We start from the raw sequence: 22,165 nt of genomic DNA on the forward strand, positions 1-22,165 counted from the left end.
GGGAGCCCAATATCAAGGTAAGAGAAAAGAAGATTGTCTTTCCTGAGAGTGAGAGAAAACCTCAGGAAACTCTCTCCTCCCAGGGGCCCCACACAGACAGTACAAGAACATCAAGAAGCAACAGTTAGAACAGGACATGGAACAACAGATTGGTTCCAAATCAGGAAAGAAGTATGTCAAGGCTGTATATTGTCACCATGCTTATTTAACTTCTATGCAGAGTACATTATGCTAAATGCCGGGCTGGATGAAGCACAAGCTGGAATCAAGATTGCTGGGAAAAAATATCAATAACCTCAGACATGCAGATGATACCACCCTTATGGCAGAAAGTGAAGAAGAACTAAAGAGTCTCTTGAAAGTGAAAGAGGAGAGTGAAAAAGTTAACTTAAAACTCAACATTCAAAAAGCAAAGATCATGGCATTCAGTCCCATCACTTTGTGGCAAATAGATAGGGAAATAATGGAAACAGTAACAGACTTTATTTTGGGGGGCTCCAAATCACTGCAGATGGTGACTTCAGCCATGAAATAAAAAGACACTTGCTCCTTGAAAGAAAAGCTATGACCAACCTAGAAACCATATTAAAAAGCAGAGCCATTACTTTACCAACAAAGGTCCATCTACTCAAGGCTATGGCTTTTCCAGTAGTCATGTATGGATGTGAGAACTGAACCATAAAGAAAGCTGAGTGCCAAATATTTGACGCTTTTGAACTGTGGTGTTGGAGAATACTTGAAGATCCAACCAGTCAATCTTAAAGGAAATCAGTCCTAAATATTCATTGGAAGGACTGATGCTGAAGCTGAAACTCCAATACTTTGGCCACCTGATGCGAAGAACTGACTCATTGGAAAAGACCTTGATGCTGGGAAAGATTGAGGGCAGGAGGAGAAGGGGACGACAGAGGATGAGATGGTTGGATGGAATCACTGATTTGATGGACATGAGTTCGAGCAAGGTCCAGGAGCTGGTGATGTACTGGGAAGCCTGGCGTGCTGCAGTCCAAGGGGTTGCAGAGTCGGACATGACTGAGTGAATGAACTGAAAGGGCTTAGCATACATCTCACAATAGTAATTAGGTTATTATCTAGCACTGCTCTGATTATAGGCCCCACCCGGTCATGGTCCTTCTGGATCATGGAAGGCCAAGCATTTGGAAAGAATAGCAATAATGCCATATTGTCATTAAATCCAGGATACCACCAGTTGTCAGCTGCATTCTGGTTTCAGAGGTAAAATTTGAAAGAATGGCTTCTGGTGATTATTAGATGATATTAATTGTTAAATGCATCTCAACTTCAGAGATACCAAAATGAGGGGAGAAAAGGTACATCTTGGGACCAACAAACTCCGCAAAACCACCTATGCTTTGGGCATTACTAAAGTTCAATAGGTTCTTGTTGGATGACACTGCTGTCTCCTCTAAAGTTACATAAGACCATATTTGTGGCCAATGAAAGGTGAGCAGAAGTGAATGGCACTTCTAGGCTATGTACGTAATTGCCAGCATTGGACTCTAGTGTTCTCCTTCCCCGATGCACTAATCATGGAAGCACATGGCCACTGCACACAGAGACAGTAGCAACACAAGATGGAATCTTTATCAGCTTGCTCTCTGAGAACTTCAGTGAGAAGAGTCCAACCCATTCTGGACATGAACTGTGAGAAAAAAAAAAGGTATTACTTTCAGCAACTGAAATTCCAAAAATGTTTGGTACAACAACATAACCTAAACTCTCCTGACTGAAACACCATCTTATGTTTGAATAAGGCATTAGCTCATCTGGTCTTGATAATTACACAATAGGGCGCTCTATTTTAAATACATTTAAATACAAAAGAAATTGAGGCTTAAAAAGCTTAACTGAATTGGCCAAAGCCACATAGCTAGCATGGGGTGGGGAGAGGGTATTTGGGACTAGAACCCATGTCCTCTAACTAAAGAATATCCTCCCTATCTCTATGCTGTCTCCAGGGTCTCCATTTACTCCATTGCAGTAAATCCTTATTGCAACGTTCATATAAATACACACGCATACGTTCCTATCTTCTATGGGCAGATGGATTTTGAATCCCAATCTCTTTCCTTTAAGCAGCAGCAAAACATGCAAGAACCTGGCCAACAACAGAGCTCAAGACTCAGAAAACAGGTAGAGCTCAGGCCTGCCTACAGTGTCACAGTAATCTATTTGTAGCTGAGACATGATAAGTTCTAGAAAGGCAAAGAGATGAATGCTGAGATGACCGTTATTACAATCAGTAGGTAAACAGTAAAGGAAGAGGGACTTTCCTGGTGGTCCAGTGGCTACGCTCCCAATACAGAGGGCTGGGGTTCGATCCCTGGTCAGGGAACCAGATCTCACACGTTGCAACTAATAGTTTGCATGCTGCAACCAAGATTTCCATTGCTGCAACTAAGACCCGGCATGGCCAAATTTAAATTTAAAAAAGAGTGAAGGAAGAAGGGAGGGATATAAAGAAGATAGCCTCTTTGTGTTTTCCATTTCACTTCAGTTTCTTGAACATATTTCTACATCCTGAGTGGAAAACCTGACCCATTCACCATGTTGCCAGCAATCATGAGGTGGCATCTAGGACATTCTAGTCTCACTAAAACACACAGATGAGAGATTCAATAAGAATAGGCAGCCTGCTCAGTTTCCTCACCTCATCATTGTCACTCCGATTACATGCTGTGCTCAGAACTCCAAATTGTGCAAACCAAAATGATCTCCCCAAATCAACACTGTGCTGAGAATTCAGTTACTTCACTTCCAAGCTATGAAAAGGAACTCCCCTAGAGTCAGCTCCTAGGGCCAAAATACCAAACAACCAGCTGGTGCCAGCAACTGCCTTCAGGGTTTGCCCTTGGTGACCAAGCAAGCTTAATGTTTAATTTCAAGACAAAAAAAAAGTGAAGTTTATAATGACCCCAATTTTAGGACAACTCTAAGAGCTATTTCTCCTTTCCCTCACACTTTGTCCCTCAGTAGGCCCTGTGCCCTGAGCATAGCACCCTCCCAGGGTGATGGTTTCATTCCTGGTCTATGCTTGGCTAAGCAACTTGTTCAGAAAAATGTGTAAACTGTCCCTAGGACAGGCATGTTTATAGTCAGAGTTGTGAGCATGACCTTGTCAACCCCTCTGAAATTCTAAGCAAAGAAATGCTTATAAAATAAGAGCCTAAGTCCCTATTTCCTTTATCTGATATCCCAGCAACTGTGACTTCCTTCAGGAACTTGGTAAGCCAGCCTTCCCTCTGTATAAACATCAATGTACAAAATAGAAGCTTTCTGAGCCTCATACACCTGACCTAGGATGGATCCGCAGGATTTTGTTAATGCTAAGCATTTTCCTCTAAAAATGGCAAGCTTGTCTTTATTATTTTTTGGCAAAATAGTAAATCTGATCCTGTGGAGCCAAAGGAATTCTCTGGGATTATGGAGATGGGTACTCATATTGTTTCTGCTGTAAAGTAAATATCCATAAGACAGATATAAATTCTGCCTGAGAAGATTCTATGGGCCTTTCCTCTTATACAGAAGCACTATTTTCCCATAGCAAGGCTTTGGATATCAATTGTTTCTGCAGAACACAAAACAATTTACAGCTACAGAACACCTGTACAGTGGTGCTTAACCATTTGAGAGTGTGTAGTCCCTTCAACGGAGAAGGCGATGGCACCCCACTCCAGTACTCTTGCCTGGAAAATCACATGGACGGAGGAGCCTAGTGGGCTGCAGTCCATGGGGCCACTAAGAGTCAGACACGACTGAATGACTTCACTTTCACTTTTCACTTTCATGCATTGGAGAAGGAAATGGCAACCCACTCCAGTGTTCTTGCCTGGAGAATCCCAGGGACGGGGGAGCCTGGTGGGCTGCCGTCTATAGGGTCGCACAGAGTCGGACACGACTGAAGCTACTTAGCAACAGCAACAGCAGCAATCCCTTCAAAAGTTTGCTGAAGGCTATGGACTGTTTCCAATACAGTGCACACAGGCACACATAAAGGCTGTTGTGATTTCAGGATGTTCACATCCCGCTAGAGCCAATCCATCTCGTCCTGACTTTGACCCTAGTCCTATCCCTCTTCTCAGTGAAGGGAAATGTTCGTGCAGGTCATGCCAGTTCAGCATCATCTAATGATGTTGCCCCATTTCTTCCATAGCAGCTTGTTACCCCCTAAAATGGGTGCTCTCCTTAATGCCTCTATAGCTCAGTTCCTCCTACAAACTGGGAACTATATGTGCCAACCCACCTGATGAGATATTGTAGAAAATAAATAATGGGAAAGCCATAAATATATTTTGAAGTATGGATTATACAGGCTTCCCCAGTGGCTCAGCAGGTAAAGAATCTGCCTGCCATGCAGGAGATGCAGGAGACACGGGTTCAACTCCCAGAGGAGGAAATGGCAACCCACTCCGGTATTCTTACTGGGAATCTCCCATGGATAGAGGAGGCTGCCAGGCTATGGTCCATTGGGTCACAAAGAGTCAGACACAGCTGAAGCAACTGAGCATGCCTGGATTATACACTGCATGGATTATACACTGCATGGATTATACACTGCCTGGGTTATACACTGCATGTACGTGCAATATTGTGAAGAATGTATGTGGCAACTATAATGGGCATCATCCATTCTGCTTCCAACCTCCTCTATCTGTGTTTGCTGAGCACACCAGATTATCGATTTGATCTTTCACCAAAGGTGTCTAGGGTTCACAGTGCTTACACAGGTCTTTGCCAATGAGGGTGTGTGTGAGGGGAACTGCAAGATGGTTGATTCTTTAAAGACTATGTACTGGCACCTGGGCAATGGCCAAACAATTGCTGCAATCCCAAGAAGTCAGATGCTTCCATAAATCACCCTGATGTGGGAGAAATGCTAAAACAGGGATATTGCTTCCTGCCACCTCAAAGGGAGAATAAATGGTTTTAAGGGTATCCTTTAGGGGTGACCTAGTTATCCCGTAACCCATTCCTCAAACTGTCATGTGTAAGCACGGACCTCAAAGGTAGGATGCAGGAAAAATAAAGATGATAATGAAAATACTATCCTTCATCTGTCTTAGCCTTTTTTGCGTGTTAATTGCTTTAATAGGTGAAGACTATTTATTTGTATATATTTGTTTGTTAGGGCAGACTACCTATTGCCTCAAATACACCCAAAGATGTATCACAGGCCCACATGAAATGAGTCTAGTTTCTCCCTCATATAGACAGTTCAAAGCATTTCCTATTTGGTTCCATAAAACTGCACAGGGTCCCAGACTGATAGAGACTCTGCCAGCCTCAACACATGGCATTCCATGATGTCCTGGCATCAATGTCACAGCCAGAAGGGTAAAGAGCAGAGAGAATTAGGTTAGAGAGGTTTAATGGAGCAGACGTGGGAGGGAGGCCTGACTCCTCCACTTACGTTCCATTAATTAGCAACACAGAACAGCAGGGGAAACAGAAGAAGTACAATCTGGGAAAAAGAGAAAATGAATTTTCTTAAAAATCTTTCTTTCTAGAAATAATTTAAAAGAATAATAATTTTGAAAATAATTTCCAGCCAATATTTGACTGGATAAATGCAATTGGTTGGTTGACTCACTCATTCGTTCTCTTCATAAGCATTTAGTGACCATCTACTCTGAGCTACTCAGTCTTCAGGCACTGGGAATACAGCAGTTTTTTAAAAATAGCAAACTCCTCATCAACATAAAATTCATTTTCTAGTGGAGCCAGACACCAAACAAGAAAAATAAGCAAAATACATAGGGGCTTAGGGGTGCATATTAAGAATCAAGCAGAAAAGGAGACAGGGAATGTTGGTGAAAGGTAGTTTACAACTTTAGACAGGATGTCTGGGGAAGATGTCAGTGTTAACACCGTCTGAGTTTGGTGTTTTTAAAAACAGATTCAGACTTTGCTCCTTTTTTAAAAAATGTATTATAAAATAATTCAGACACAAAAATATGAAATATAAGCTCTCTAAAGCTTTCAAGAAATATCTCAGCTTTGCCTGGCAATGGTCAGATCAGGTCTGTACTATTGGAGTCATGCCTGGGAATCATAATTTTAAAGACATAAACCAGCCAGAACATAATCCGAAGGAAGCAATCAGGATGGCAAAGAAAGCTGAAACCACATTCATGTTCAATTATCCACCTATACATTCAACAACCAATGTCCTCTGAGTGCTGTCTATGTGCAGGCTCTCTTCTCCGAGCAGTGGAAGAACAGATAATACATAGGTCAACAAATGCATCAGAGGGCTTAGCAGTGCAAGGCCATGACACAGGATTGAATTTGGCAGATTCAAGTAACAGAAAGCAGAGCAGTGCAATTTAAACACTATGGACAAGAGAAACCAGCAGGGCTCAGGCTGAAGGGTTTGTGGAACTGGGTACAGACTTGTAGGCCACATTGAGGAGCTTGGATTTTTCTTTCCTAAGGGTAATTGAGAGTCATTGCAGGGTTTTAGTAGGCAGTGATATGATGAGCCTGTTAGTTTCCTATGCTACTATAACAAATTACAAACAGTGGCTTAACCCAATACAAATGTACATTCTTCTGCCATTCTGGAGAGCTGAAGTCCAAACCATTCACTGGAGTAAAGCAAGTGTCAGCATGACTAGCACCTTCCAAAATCTCTATGGGAGAATCCATCTCTTTGTATTTTCTAGCTACTGGACGCCTACCTCGTTCCTTGGCTAGGGACCTTTTCCTCATATCGCTCCAATCTCTTGCTTCCATTGTGGAAATCTACCTATATCTATCCTCAAATCTCCCTCTGCTTCCCTCTTATAAAGATGCTTATGATTACATCTAGGGTCCACCAAGATACTCCAGTATAATCTCCCCATATCAGGATCATTAATCAGATCTGCAAAATCCCTCTTACCATATAGGTAACACTTGTGGATTTAAGGAATTTGACCCTAGATAACCTTTGACCTTTGAACCTAGATAACTATTATTCAGCCTGCCACAGAGCAGCTGAAGAGGCTCCAGCCGACAACCATATTTCCCAAAATTCCTTCTTCAAATCGTGACAGTGCTACTAGTTGTTACATGAGTAGGAAAGTTTTCCTGAACAAATTAGGTTGGGGAAAAATGGATTAAGCCAAATTAATGTTTTCCTTACTTCTCAGAACCTCAAATAAAGCTTCTAGAATCACACACAGTTGCAATTGAGGTAGCAGTGAACCATTTGTTTCCACAAAACATTTTACAAAGCTGATAATCCCTGACATAAATTCTAAGAGAGGTCTTCACTGAGGTCTTCACTGTTGGGATTAGCAGAAGCTTACTGATGTTGAGGGTTGATCCTCAACAATGAGCATGAAATAATAAGAGTGAAAACTATAGATGCTTGACATTGCAACACAGAGATATAACCAAGTCAGCAGGTTTTGTATAGTAGGAGAGATTTCTTTCCAAGATTGTATTAAATCTAGGAATTTCTCTTCCCACCCAATACCTGAAATGTAGACATGGATATAGATATAAATATGTGATTTACATTTGAATCTGACTTTTGATCAGTTGTGAATCTGGAAACCAGGCAAGCAAGCTTCTTAGACTTGTATAGGGAATAAGAATAAATTCATTATGAACTTCAGCATAAAACTGGCCTGATTTGGGGAGGTGGGGTAGTTCCATTAAACCTGATTTCATTCAACAAATAGTTTAGCACCTACTGCATATGAGATACTTCACTGGGGACTGAGGAGCCAGCAGTGGATGAAATACACATGACTGATTTCAGCCTTCATGGACCTTCGGTGCTCAGTGGTTCAGTCGTGTCTGATTGTTTGCAATCCATGTAGCTCCTCTGTCCATAGGATTTTCCCAGCAAGAACACTGGAGAGGGTTGTGTTTCCTTTTCCAGCAAATATTCTCAAACCAGGGATCAAACCCTCATCTCCTGCATCTCCTGCGTTGGCAGACGGATTCTGTACCACTTGAGCCACCTGTGAAGCCCTCAGGGAACTTAGCAGACTCTAAATAAATAATCTCTTGGCTAAATGATAAATGCTATGATTCCCTTTAGTGGGGAGACCTAAGAGGACATTGGAAGTATGGGAATAAAATATTAAAATAGGTCATATTAGACAAGTAGGTGTCTGAGAACTGGCTTGAAATATCTCAGTTCTATCCGCCTTCCAGAAATTTCCCCAGAAAAAAGGGTGAAATACAAATTCCTATTGTCCTTAATGAGCAGCTGTTAACAGACTGGGGCAGGGGAGGGAGCTCCAGAAAGTAAAATACAGAGCCTCTGCTCAGTAAGTAAATTCTTTCCACAACCATAAGAGAAGGGAAATCTCTGCTTACTACTTTCAAAATCTTTTGAGCACAAGGAGACATAAAAAAGAAAGAATAATGATGATGAAGAAGAAACCATTTCTGCTTTAAGTACCTTTAAGTCCTATATAAAGGACCCAGAGGGATGAAATTACAGTGAATAAAAGGCTTTGTTCTAGTTTCTTCATGTTGTTGTCCAAAGGATATTTTTTGTCATGCTACTGTTTGTGGTATATATAATGTCTTCCAGTAAAGTACTAATCCACTAATAATCAGTAGAAGTTTGAAAAACTATGGTCTTATTGCTTTTATGTAGAAAAGATGAAAAATTAATTCCTTATTAGTATATAGTATTATATACCACAATTTATTTATTCATTCTACTATTGATGGATTTGCGAGTTGTTTTCTGCTTCGATTCTGATTAAGAATAAGGTTGCTATGAATATTCTTGAACATTCGGTGCACATTTATACACATTTCAGTTGGGTATATATACCTGGGAGTAGAACTGCCAGGTTGGAAGGGTATGCATGTATATTGAGTTTTTATGGACACTGTCCATTTTCTAAGGTGCCTGCACCAATTTATACTTCCTACTTGCAGCATGTGAAAGTTCCAGTTGCTTCAGTTTTGCTAAGAATTATCAATGGTCAGGGGCTTCCCTGGCAGCTCAGCTGGTAAAGAATCTGCCGCAATGCAGGAAACCCTGGTTCTACTCCTAGGTCAGGAAGATCCCCTGGAGAAGGGATAGGCTACCCACTCCAGTATTCTTGCTTGGAGAATCCCCCATGGACAGACGAGTCTGGCAGGCTACAGTCCATGGGGTCGCGAAAGAGTCAGCCATGATTTAGTGACTTAACAACAACAACAAATTTCTGGTAGGTGTGTAAAAATATTGCATTATGCAATTTCTCAGTTTCTAAGGGAAAAATGAATCAGTCGCATGAGTGACTTTATTTTAAAAGCTCTGAATAAATTATTAGTTGTTCACACAGAACCCATAGGACTTAAACCACCACCAAAAAAGATAAAAGATAAAAGAAATAACCCATTATGGTTTAAATTCGCATTTCTTACTTGACTAATGAGGTTGAGCAACTTTTCTTCTTTACTAGACACTGGATATCCTTTTTTGAAAAAGTCCTATTCAAATCTTTATCCAGTTTCTTTTGAATTGTTTTTTCTCTTTTTTCTTTATTGATTTATATTAATTATTTATAGCATTTATAGTATTTATGTAGTATTTAAATAGTATAGTATTAAATAGTATAGTATTCATATAGTATTTATAATATTTATAGTATTTTTATTTATTGATTTGTAGAAGTATTTTGCTTTATGTCAGTGTGTTATTTGTTAATAATATATGTTGCAAATATATTTTCCTACTCAATGGCTTGCCATTGCATTTTCCCTAATGGTTTATTTTAATGAGCAAAGAGTCCTAATTTTATATGGTTAGTGCTCTCTTTTTTGTTTCAAAGTCATATTCATACTCTATGATATCTTCCAGAAATTTTACTGTTTTACTTTTCACACTTAAAACTATAATCCTTTTGGAATCTATTTTCATTTATTTAACAATGGACTATTCCAAATGTACACTAAATTAAAATAATAATATTATAAATCTCAAGGTATCTTTCACCCAGTTCCAATATTGTCAGTTTTTAGCCAGTCTTGTTCTATTTATATCTCTTACTTTGGGTTATTGTGAAGCAAATCTCAAGATACATCATTTTATCTATAAATATGTCAGTATTGATCTCTAATATACAACTAGTTTTTCCAAAAAAAACTATAATCATCATAAATTAAAAATTTTTATTCCTTACTATTAATAAATTAAATGTCTAGAAAATATAAAAATTTCTCCAATTGTCCCATAAATGTTTTTTGTTGGTGGTGGTGTTACAGTTGATTTTCTCAAATTAGGAACCAGATAAGGTGCACACATTTCATTTGGTTGTTCTGTTCTCTGCTCAGTTATGTCCAACCCTTTGCAACTCCATAGACTGCAGCCTGCCAGGCTCCTTTGTTCATGGACTTTTCCAGGCAAGAATACTGGAGTGGGTTGCCATTTCCTACTCTAGGTGATCTTCCTGACCCAGGAATGGAACCTGCATCTCTTACATTTCCTACATTGGCAGGCATATTCATTACTACTGTGCCACCTAGAAAGACTCTAAAATCTTTTACCCTGTATGTTCTGCTTTCCTCTGTTATTTTCCTTTAAAAATGCATTTATTAAAGTAACAAGATCATTTGTCCTGTGGAATTCTCTTCTTTCCAGATTTTGCTAATCTATTACTATCATTTAATATGGCTCTCTGTCCCTTGTATTTTCTGCAAACTGATAGCTGAATCCAGAGGCTTGATTAGACCAGTCTGATCTGAGAGAGAAAAGTGAAAGTGAAGTCGCTCACTCATGTCCGACTCTTTGCAACGCCGTGGACTGTAGCCCACCAGGCTCCTCCATCCATGGGATTCTCCAGGCAAGAGTACTGGAGTGGGTTGCCATTTCCTTCTCCAGGGGACCTTCCCAACCCAGGGATCGAACGCGGGTCTCCCTCATTGCAGGCAGACGCTTTAACCGCTGAGCAAACAGGGAAGCCCAGATCTGAGGTAGAGCAGCAAGTAGAGTTTATATGGGTTGCTGTGTGCTTTCTCCTACACAATATCAACAGGCACATGATGTCTGCTTGACTGTGTCATTGTGACTGGCCAGTGGGTTTAGCTGTTTTCAATCTGATTCATCAGTTATGGCTTTCCCCATACATTATGTTTCCCCATATCTAATGGATTTCCTATCAGCTTTCCATTTAATGGTTTAGCCATAATCATCTCTTCAATGGATTCATTATTTCATTAGGAGTGGAAAGCGGCAATATTCTCTTATTCCTTCTCAATTTGTTATCTGGAATTATTCTTAAAAGAAGAACTTTATTTATCAACTATTTGGTTACCTGAATACATTTCTTCAGGGAAGGGTAAGACAAATGCTTGGTTCTTTCCCTTTATATACCAGGTGACTAATAATAGTTACTAATTTGTTGTTATTGTTTTATCTTTATAAACTCAAGGTTTTTAACATTTTATATGTTTGAAACTAATCTCATTTTGACTAGTGGAAGCCTGTTTAAGTGGATTCCTGAGTTCTTTTAGCACAAACACAGTATGTTTCATTAACTTCCTTGCTTTACATTCAAGTTGTTCCAAGTTCATACTGTATATCTCCTAACTTGCTCCATCCAGATCTCTTTTATATGGCTATGAAGTCAAGTGGGTGTTAGGAAGCACTGCTGTCTATAAAGCTAGTGGATGCTATAGAATTCCAGTAGAGCTATTCAAAACCCTAAAAGACGACGCTATCAAACTGTTGCACTCAATATGTAAGCAAATCTGGAAGACCCAGCAGTGGCCACAGGACTGGAAAAGATCAATCCTCATCCCAGTTCCCAAGAAGGGCAGTACTAAAAGATATTCAAACCATCAGACAATTGCACTCATCTCCCATGCTAGTAAGGTCATGCTTAAAATCTTGCACACTAGGCTTTAGCATTACGTGAACCAAGAACTTCCAGATATCCAAGCTGGGTTTAGAAAAGACAGAGGAACCAGAGATCAAATTGCCAACATTCACTGTATCATAGAGAAAGCAAGGGAATTCCAGTAAAACATTTACGTTTGTTTCATCAACTACACTAAAGCCTTTGACTATGTGGATCGTGATAAACTGTGGAAAGCTCTCATAGAGATGGGGATACCAGACCATCTTACCTGTCTCCTGAGAAACCTGTTTGCAGGTCAAGAAGCAACAGTTAGAACCCTGTAAGAAACAACTGATTGGTTCAGGATTGAGAAAGGAGTATGACAGGGCTGTCTGTTGTCACCCGATTTGTTTAACTTGTATGCTGAGCACATCATGAGAAATGCCGGGCTGGATGAGTTACAAGCTGGTATCAAGACAGGCAGAACATCAACAACCTTAGATACGCAGATCTAACAGTAGACCACTCTATCACTCTAACAGTAGAAAGTGAAGAGGAAATAAAGAACCTCTTGAAGGTGAAGGAGGAAAGTGAAAGAGCCAGCTTAAGACTAAAGACTAAAAATCTAAGATCATGGCATCCAGCCCCATCACTTCATGGCAAATAGAAGGGGAAAAGGTGGAAGCAGTGTCAGGTTTCCTCTACTTGGGCTCTAAAATCACTGTGGACAGTGACTGCAGTCATATGAGAAGGCGACTACTTGTTGGCAGGAAAGCTATGACAAATCCAGAGAGTGGGTTGAAAAGCAGGGACATCACTCTGCCAACAAAGATCCTTAGAGTCAAGGCTATGGTCTTCCCACTGGTCACATATGGTTGTGAGAGCTGGACTCTAAAGAAGGCAGAGTGCCAAAGAATTGATACCTTCAAACTGTGGTGCTGGAGAAGACTCTTGAGAGTCCCGTGGACAACAAGGAGATCAAACCAGTCAATCTTAAAGGAAATCAATCCCGAATACTCATTGGAAGGACTGATGCTGAAGCTGAAGCTCCAGTACTTTGGCCACCTGATGTGAAGAGCTGACTCATTGGAAAAGTCCCTGATGCTGGGAAAGATTGAGAGCAGAAGGAAAAGAGGACATCAGAGGATGAGACGGCTGGATGGCATCACCCATGCAGTGGACATGAACTTGGCCAAAGTTTTGGAGATGGTGAGGGAAAGGGAGGCCTGGCATGCTGCAGTCCTCAGGCTCACAAGGAGTCGGACACACCTGGGTGACTGAACAACAATAGCCATCCCACGGGCTTCCCAGGTAGCACTAGTTGTATAGAATCTGCTGCCAAGGCAGGAGACATGAGAGATGAGGGTTTGATCCCTAGGGTGGGAAGATCCCCCCTGGAGGAGGAAATGGCAAGTATTCTTGCTTGGGAAATCCCATGGACAGAGGAGTCTGGTAGGCTACAATCCATGGGGTCACAAGGGGTCTGACACAACTGAGTACACCCTATTATATTATTATAGGATCGCACAGCTGAAGTTAGTGTTGGCTGCTATTAGGAACTGAAAGTTTTGTGTCCCCCTAATATTCAGATGTTGAAATCCTATCCCCAGTGTAATGACATTAAGAAGTGCAGTCTGTGGGGAGAAATGAGGATTAGGTGAGGTCATGAAAGTAGAACCCTCATGAATGGGATTAATGCCCTTGTAAAAGGAATGTGCCCTGGAGGAGGTTCAGGCAAACCGCTCCAGTATTCTTGCCTGAAAAATCTCATGGGCAGAGGAGTCTGGTGGGCTACAGTCCATGGGGTCACTAAGAATCAGGTATGACTGAGCATGGAAGGAATGAGAGAGCTTGCTTTCTCTGTCTGCTCTCTGCCGTGTAAGGATACAGTGAAAATCAGCAGTCTGCAATCAGAAGAGAATTCTCAACAGCATTCAGCTATGCTGGCACTTTGATTTTGGACATCCAGCCTCCAGAACTAAGAATTATAAATATCTGTTGTTTATCAGGTGCTCAGTCTATGCTCCTCTGTTCTAGCATCCTGTGTTGACAAGGACAGCTACTAATGACTGACAGCTACCCTATTTCTCCTGAGAACTGTCCTTGGCTGATAGGAGTCACCTAACATAGACTATGGGCCCTCCCACACACAATGAGCATCAATCCACTGCCTGATTCAGGGGTATCCAAGGCTGGCTCTCGTCTTTTGACACTGCATGTGATCTGTGTTCCAGAGCCCTTCTCCCTCCACACACAAACGGAGCAGACTTTACCTGAGACTTTTCAGTTCTTCCCCTTCCTTATCCTAATTCACTTTCTGCCTCATAGATTTTCCTAAAGGGCAGTCTCTTGATGAATCACAAGCACCAGAATCCCTTTCTCAGGCTCTGCTCCTAGAGAACATAAGATGAGATGCTGACCTTGAGTTAAGGCTAATAACTTCCTTAAGAATTTGAGTTTCTTTTAATAAAAACTGGCATTTCAAGATTACAATTTGTGTTCTAAGAGGTTCCATGGCACCTGAGAACTGTACGAACACCAAGATGAAAAAGAGATACAGGAAGCAATCTGGGTTGAAGAGAAAAGTTCAGCTATTCCAGGGTTCTCCTTTTCTCCAGGATTAAAATTTTCTCGCTAGATAGTTTTGAATTCATAATATTTTCCCCAAAAAATAACTCCAAAATTGCCCTAAGGCACAGACCTGATTTCCTATGGACTAAAAACCTGCATCTACATTGAAAAATCTTAATAAAGAATGTGTGCCAGAGTTTATATGACAGATTCACTGATAATTGGGATTTGTACTATCTCTTTAAAACAAACTCTTAAGCACTAACCCAGGCTAGGCCCTGGTCCAACTCCCTGAGGGCATTCCAGGATTGCCCAGGTATCTGGATATTGAAATCCACTCAAAGAGAAAATGCTCATTTTCCACTTGAGAAGTTATTCAGCCTGTCTCACAGAATATGATTTCAATTTTCCCTCATCCTCTTTCATAGAGCTCACAAAACTATCAACTTGTGCCTAATAATTTTTAAGTTTAGGGAGGTATTTCACATTCCCACAGAGGGGCTTAGTGAGAGTATTCATGTTCAAGTACAATATCAAGAGAGCTTGACTCTCTTCTCGAAGTTATAGAAGATGTCCTATTTCATTTTTACTGGCTCTAAATAGGACAAGTCCATCTCAGAAACAATGAATGTGACCAAGAATATGATGAGCTGCTTGAATCCATGCTTACCCCAGTGCTGCCAGTTGGGAGTAGAGGTGATTCCTACCCAAAGTGCATGAACTGAGATTCAGGGAGAGAGTCATTCTTGCAGAGAAAAAGTAGATGTAGAGTGATTGATTGATTTGATTGCATGTGTGTTTGCAACCTCATGGACTGTAGCCTGCCAGGCTCCTCTGTCCATGGCATTCTCCAGACAAGAATACTTGAGGGGGTTGCCATTTCCTCCTCCAGGGGATCTTCCTGACCCAGGGATCAAACCGTTGTCTCTTGTGTCTCCTGCACTGGCAGGCGGATTTTTAGCATTGAGCCCCCTGGGATGTAAAGTAGCAAAACAACAAAACAAAGCATGTTTAGTCTAGGAAAATTAACAATTACAGACCAGCAAAAGACAAGCACGAAGAATCGTTCTACTACCGTCACTCGCAGAGTTAGCCGTTTTCTTAGGCCACATCCTTCTAGACACCATCAACAGGCTTCAGTGGCATATCTGGGGTGGGTCCTTGCATCCAGAGCCATTCTCTACTATTTCCACTTCACCCACACAATGTACTGCTCCCCTCTTCTCATCTGTTTCAACTCATACTTCTGTCTCATTCGTGCCATGTGCACTGAGGGGGAGTGAGAAGCAAGAACTTATGCTTGCAAAGTCAAAACCACAATGAGACAGCACTTTGCACTTACTAAGACAGCTATTATTAAGATGTCAAAAGATAAGGGTTAGAGAGAATGCAGAGAAATGGAATCCTTGGGCACTGTTGGTGGGAATGTAAATTCCTACAGTCATTACAGAAAACAATGTGGAGATTCCTCAAAAAGTGAAACATCCATATGACCCAGCTATCTTATGTCTGGGTATATATCCAAAAGAAATGAAACACTACCTCAAAGGGATTTCTGTACTCCCCTGTTCATTACAGCATTACTCACAGTAGCCAAGATCTGGAAACAACTGAAGTTGTATTGATAGCTGAATAAAGAAAATATGGTACACAGGTAAATTATTCGGCCTTTAAAAAAGAAGGAAAGTGTACCATTTGGGACAATGTGGATGAGCCTGGAGGACATTGCATTAAGTGAAATAGACAGAAAGACAAATGTTGCAAATACTGAATAGTCTCACTTATACTAGGAATCTAAGGGGAAAAAAAAAGTTAAACTCATAGAAACAGAGACTAGAATGGAGGTTACCAGAGGCTAGATGTGGGTGAAAAGGGGAGATATTGATCAAAGGGTTCAAACTTTTCAGTTAAAAGATAAGCACGTTTTAGAAACCTATTGTAAAGCATAGTGACTGTAGTTAATAATGATGCATTATATACTTAAATTTTGCTAAGAGAGGGATCTCAAGTGTTCTCACTACACACACACACACACACACACGCACACACACACACACACACACACAGAAAAAGGTAACTATGGGAGGTGACAGATATCTTAATTGGTCATGATAATCATTTCACTATATATATATTAAAATATCACATTGTATATCTTAAATATGTACAATACAATGTTATCAAAAATCAATTACAATATTTCATAAATAAAATAAATGAAACAAACTTAGCATTACCAATCCTTGACACCCCTCCTCTAAAGAAAGAAATTTTATGCTAAATATATTTCTGTGATAAGTTATTCTGGGGTTTTCACCTTCACAGAAACAAAGAGGAATTTCAAAAGACACAGCTAGAAAACATGGGTTCTAAATCCATTTTTGCCTTGAGCCTGACCTCCTCACTGAGCCTGTTTCTTGTTTGTAAAATAAGGGGGACTAATTAACAGACGGCAGGCTCTAGCCAGAAATAACGCCAGTGATCAACTGTTAACTTTCCCAGGGCACTTCTTTTTCTATTAACAGGAAAAGGTATCAAGCATATAAGAGTCTAATGTAAGGTCCTTGAGGGCAATGTCTGGTTCCTATTAGAAGGATGTTCTCACCCTAAGCATGGCAGACATTCAAGAAGTTCTTATTGAAGAATAAGATAATGATGGTAAGTGGAACCAAAGGGGAAAAGAATAATAATAATAATAAATTACTTCTTTGAGTTCTATATGCCAACTCCTGGCTGACAAGTGTGCCTGCCCCTTGATGTTGGTGGCTGCCCTGGGGCCGGGACTCTGGGGCTGGCACTGCAGCAGACACCCAAAGAATCATCCTCCCCTTGACTGTCCGAGCCAACTCACTCATAGACCACTCGAGGCTAGACAAAGCTCTGGCCTAGACAGGCTTCTGGAGAGCAAGGGGAAGACTGAAGAGGGCCAGAACTTGATTCCTACCTTGGACAGAAATGGGAGGGTTGGAAACTCACATTTCATCTCCCAGAATAGTTGGACAGTATGAGCACCACGCCTCCCCATCCCTGATCCAGTTACAGATCCAGGGGGCTGGGGCCTGTGACAGTTTTCTGTTTCACCCAGGTTCCCCTAACCTGTCCCACCACTGACCCAGAAGTGAAACGTATTAGTCACATAACTACCACAGGTCACTACTCTGTCCATCTTCCAGATCATCCAGGCTCCCAAGTCACTTCAAAGCTAACCTAAGCTTGGCCTATCCGAGTCTCAGTCATTACATCGGATAAGTTGCCAAATTCTGCTGATTCTTCCTCAGCAACGTCTCCCATATCTGCTTCCTCCCCTGCATCCAACCTCATCATTTGTCCTGTAAAATATTGCAGTCTCCCTCCCTATAACTCGTCAGACATAATAGAGCCAGAATCATCTTTCTAAAGCACAGAACCCCACTGTCACTCACCTGCTAACAACAAATAAAATACTTCAATGGCTCCCATTTTTTTAACACAATAAAACCCAAACTATTCACCCAGCATTCAATCTCAACCTAACTGGACTCTAGACTTCTTTTCCAGCACTCTTTCAGACAGACTATTCCTGGAAAACCATACTAATAAGGTTACCCTATATACCCCATGTTCTCCAGACCCCAGGCACTGGTTTTTGCTTTCTCCTCCACCTAGAAAGTCCTTCCACCTCTCCTTCCATCTACTCATTCTACCTTCCCCAAAGCATCCAGATTTCTCCTAAGTGAAAATTCATCTCATTTCTTTGTTTTCCTAGTCATTTTGCTTTATAGCACTTTTAATCATTTGCATTACATTTATATTATTTGTCTACTTTCTTTCATGCTATACCTAGGGGGAAGGAATCACATTATTATGGTCTTATTATATGCATCTCACCCCTCTGTCCAGAAAGCATGTAAGGCCAAAGAATCTAACTCCATTCCAATTCATTTCACATACATTATTTCATTTAACCCTCACAACAACTCTATGAAGTATTATTATCACATCATTCACTTTGCAGAAAATGAAACTGAGGCACAGAGAAGTTCAACATCTATCCCAAAGACTCGCAGCTGGTGTGATGAAGCTAGAGTGTGGAGGTCACTCTTCTCCTACCATACTACATCACTACACATAATGCTTTCCAGACTACCCAGGCCCCTCAAATAGATTGCTAAGGTAAATTTCTGTCCTAATACCATATTTGTTGTTGTTGTTTGGTTGCAAAGTCATGTCCAACTCTTTTGCAACCCCATGGACTGTAGCCCACCAGGCTCTTCTGTCCATGGGATTCTCCAGGCAAGAATACTGGAGTAGGTTACCATTTCCTTCTTCAGGGGATCTTCCCAGCCCAGGGACTGAACCTGCATCTCCTGCATTGGTAAGCAGATTCTTTACCACTGAGCCACTAGGAAAGCCAAATACAATATACACGGTAACAATTAATCAATTGCTACATATAATAGGGATCAACTTTACCTTAAAGTATTTGATGATGGTTCTGTTACCTCTGTTCGTTGAACCAGATTTTTATTTTTGTTGTTCATACCCTAGACTTCTATTCAAATTTAAAGTCAGTTCAGTTCAGTTCAGTTGCTCAGTTGTGTTTGGCTCTTTGCAACCCCATGGACTGTAGCACACCAGGCTTCCCTGTCCATCACCAACTCCCGGAGCTTGCTTCAACTCATGTCCACTGAGGAGGTGATGCCATCCAACCATCTCATCCTCTATTATGCCATTCTTCTCCTGCCTTCAATCTTTCCCAGCATCAGGGTCTTTTCACATGAGTCAATTCTTTGCATCAGGTGGCCAAAGCATTGCAGTTTCAGCTTCAACATCAATCTTTCCAGTGAATATTCAGGTCTGATTTCCCTCAGGATAGACTGGTTGGATCTCCTTGCAATCCAAGGGACTCTCAAGAGTCTTCTCTAACACTACAGTTCAAAACCATCAATTCTTCAGCACTCAGCTTTCTTTATAGTCCAACTCTCACATCTGTACATGACTACTGGAAAAACCATAGCTTTGACTAGACAGACCTTTGTTGGCAAAGTAATGTCTCTGCTTTTTAATATGCTGTCTAGGTTGGTCATAACTTTTCTTCCAAAGAGCAAGCATCTTTTAATTCCATGGCTGCAGAGAACTAATAAGACAGTAGTCTGGGTGATCACTATAAATGGTTGAGTCTCACTTCTTTTCAGGATCTCTTCCCTCTTCCTCCCCTGACCTAGGTTGTCCAGCTCCAACGATACAGACAACCCTAATGGACAAAGATGCAGAGGCAGGATAAAGAGAAATGGAGGTCTCATATAGGAACCACAGAGGGCACCGCAAGCAGATGGGCCAAAGGCCCATCCACAAGGTTCTAGGACAAGGTCTTTCATCTCCACAGACCCAACCATCTACTGAATTCAAATATTATACCACATTTTTTAGAAGATGATTGTAGAATGACACATTTCCCTTTTGTATCACAATTGGCACTGAGATGATTGTGCTCTAGGTCTATGAGTGAATGACTTTTCTCTGGAAATGCAACAAGCTGATTTTGTTTCTTTTGTGTGTGTGGGAAGCATTTCAATTAAATGAGAGAAACAAGCCCCAGCAACTTCAGACACCAAGAAGAATACACAGTGAGTGGCATTTCTATTCTGCTAGAACATCAATTAATCAAACAGAATTGACCAGGACAAACGGTATCACAAGGAGGAGAAGCAAGGGTCTTTGCTGTTTTCTAAGTTGTCCAATCAAGTACCCATCGGCACAGGGGCAGTACTTAAACAGTTTCTTTGGGTGCCAATTCCCTTTTTGATGTTGCCAGAGCAACCGACATGGGTTGTTTTGGAGAGGCGGATTTCCCAGGTAAAACATTTGAAGGAAAAGCCCCTTGTTGTTATTAGCGCAGATACAAGAAAGAGGAACATTTTAAGTCCATGGGAACAGGATGATCATATCTTCTATTTTTACAACCCCTTCTTCAGTAAGAGTACTTTTATGTTCATCTCTGTGAGCAAGGACAGAACTTAACTCCATTTTACAAATTTTACAAGGAAGAAAAGTGAGAAGCAGAGAAGGGAGAACCATGAGAAATACAGTATAGGGAAAGACTAGGAAAAGATGTAAGTGAACTCATATTCCAAGCTAAGGGCATTAAACAATGTTATTTAAAAATTACTAATAATGATAATAATTATTTCCATTTTTTACTATTACATGTATTATTTAATCCTAATAACAATCCTATAAACTAAGAATTATACTCGTCTCCACTTGTCAGATGAGGAAACCATCACTTAGAGGAGTTTTGTAGCACAGTCAAGACCGTAGAAGTGACAGGAATCAGATCATGCAGGCCACTTAAGGAACATATATGTGAAATAGGTGGGAGCTTTGGGAATATTTTAAGAATGAGGTGGCATAATCTCTCCAAAGTATCTATCTGGCTGTCATATCAGAAATAGACTGTAGAGAAGCAGGGGTAGAAACAAGGAGCCCCTTGCAAGAGATGAAAGCAGAGTGAAAGCAGAGGAGCTGGTGAAAGGTGGTCACATTCCGGGTAGATCCTAAAGATAAGGCCAATAGGCTCACACAACTCAATATCAGAAGACATACAGATAATCAGCAAGCACATGAAAAGGTGCTCAACCTGACTGTTAGAGAACGCAAGGCAAAGTCACTATGAGGTTTCATCTCATACCTGTCAGCCTGGCCATCAGGAAAATGTCTACAAATAGCGATGCTAGAGAGGGTGTGGGGGAAGGGGAACCCTCCTCCACTTTTGGTGGAAATGTAAATTGGTGCATCACTATGTGTTGCAGTATGGAGGTCCTTTCAAAAAAAAACTAAAAATAGAGGTACCACATCATCCAGCAATCTCACTCCTGAGTACCTACCCAGACAAAATTATAATTTGAAAAAATACATGCACCCTTATGTTCATTGCAGAGTCATCTACAAAAGTCAAGACATGGAAACAACCTAAGTGCCCATCAATAGACAACTGGATTAAGATGTGATATGTGTATGTGTGTGTGTGTATATATATACACACACAATGGAATACTAGTCAGTCATAAAAAAGAATGAAACACTGCCATTTGCAATAACATGAATGGACCTAGAAAATATTATACTTAGTGAAGTCAGGCAGAGACAAATATTCTATGCTATCACTTACATGTAGACTCTAAAAAAAATACAAATGAATCTATATACAAAACAGAAACAGACTCATAGAAAACAAACTTATGGTTACTAAAGGAGAAAGGGAGTGAAGAAGGGAAAAATTAGGAGTTTGAGATTAACAGAAACTACATAAAATAGAGAAACACTGCATAGCACAGGGAATTATATACAATACCTTATAATAACCTATAATGGAAATAATCTAAAAATACATATGTAACTGGATCACTTTGCTGTACTCCTGAAACTAACACAATACTGTAAATCAACTATACTTCAATTCAAAAAAGAAGATAATGCCAACAGGATTCAGGATTTCCCTGACTCTTTAAAATGGAATGTGAGAGGAAGAAGAGTCTAAGGCTATGGTTTTTCCAGTAGTCATGTATGGATGTGAGAGTTGGACTGTGAAGAAGGCTGAGCACCAAAGAACTGATGCTTTTGAACTGTGGTGTTGGAGAAGACTCTTGAGAGTCCCTTGGACTGCAAGGAGATCCAACCAGTCCATTCTGAAGGATATAGGCCCTGGGATTTCTTTGGAAGGAATGATGCTAAAGCTGAAACTCCAGTACTTTGGCCATCTCATGCAAAGAGTTGACTCATTGGAAAAGACTTTGATGCTGGGAGGGATTGGC

This window comes from Budorcas taxicolor, chromosome 11 (assembly GCF_023091745.1).
Source record: "Budorcas taxicolor isolate Tak-1 chromosome 11, Takin1.1, whole genome shotgun sequence".
NCBI lineage: Eukaryota > Metazoa > Chordata > Mammalia > Artiodactyla > Bovidae > Budorcas > Budorcas taxicolor.